Source organism: Chrysochloris asiatica, unplaced genomic scaffold (assembly GCF_000296735.1).
Source record: "Chrysochloris asiatica unplaced genomic scaffold, ChrAsi1.0 scaffold00019, whole genome shotgun sequence".
Classification (NCBI taxonomy): Eukaryota; Metazoa; Chordata; class Mammalia; order Afrosoricida; family Chrysochloridae; genus Chrysochloris; species Chrysochloris asiatica.
The window spans coordinates 696,700-697,953 of NW_006408537.1; the positions used below are offsets into that span (position 1 = coordinate 696,700).

At 39.6% G+C, this 1,254-nt stretch overlaps 1 pseudogene; it reads right to left on the reverse strand.

Moving 5' to 3' along the window:
- LOC102813883 overlaps positions 1-460 on the reverse strand; it is a 6,131-nt pseudogene extending 5,671 nt beyond the window's left edge.
- Positions 461-1,254: the final 794 nt, after the last annotated feature.

A 1,254-nucleotide genomic window follows, 5' to 3' on the forward strand; every position in this document is an offset into this window, starting at 1 on the left:
AGGAGAGAATCAATACATTTGAATTATGGTGTTGGTAGAGAATATTGAATGTGCATGAACTCTCAGAAGAATAAACAAATCTGTTTTGGAAGAAGAATTGCTGGATTGCCCCTGGGAAGTGAAGATGGCAAGATTTTGTCTCTTGTACTTTTGCCATGTTGTTAGGATGGACCAGACTGTTGCTTCCTATGGAAAAAAAGGAGTCTTTGCAGATATGATTAAGTTAAAGATTCTGAGTGGAAGATTATTGTGGATTATCCTGATGGCCCCTAAATACAATTAAGTACCTGGAGGCAATCCACTCAGCAAAAAAACCTCCTGCCTGAAGGCATTCACTTTACTTGCTCCCTGAGCCTGAAAGTCCATTCCTCTGTCTAGGTCTCTAGCACCTGGTTTTGCTGCTTCTGTCTCCTGAATCAGGGAGGTTCAACATGAAGGAATTGCTGGGTCCAAAGGACATGCTCTACTAATGGCTCTTCTTTCTTGAGGATAGTGAAGGTCCCCCACCCCTTTTCCTGTCATAATTCTTCTCAGATGGCTCATTTTATACCCAGGAGGGGTCCTGGTATGGCACTGTGGGTTAATGTGCTAGACTGCAAAATCGGTTGAGCAGTAAGGTCAGCACTTCAAGCTCACCAGTCTTTCCTCTGAAACCCTATACAGGGTCACTAAGGGTCAGAACTGACTCAACAGCATTTAGTAAAAAAAAATTAAAAAATAAATGATGATGAAGTTGACCAATCTTGGGTTTGGTGCACTGTAGTCCTCAAACTGATATCTTTGCTCTTGAACACTTTAAAGAGGTCTTGTACAGCAAATTTGCCTAATGCAATACGTTGCTTGATTTCTTGACTGCTGATTGTGTATCCAAGCACAATAAAGTCTTTGAAACTTCAATTTTTCCTCCATGCATCATTTATTGGTCCAGTGGTAAGGATTTTTGTTTTCTTTATATCGAGGTGTAATCCATAGTGAAGGCTGTAGTGTTTTATTTTCATCAGTAGTTTTAAGTCCTCTTCACTTCTAGCAAGCAAAATAGAATCATCTGCATATTCCAAGTTGCTAATGAGTCTTCCTCCAATCCTGATGCCATGTTCTTCTTCATATAATCCAATTTCTCAGATTATTTGCTCAGTATACAAATTGAACAAATATGGTAACCATATATGACCCTGGCACACACCTGCCCTGATTTTAGAATATTCAGTATTCCCTTGTTCTATTTGAATGGCTGCCTCTTAATCTATGTAACAG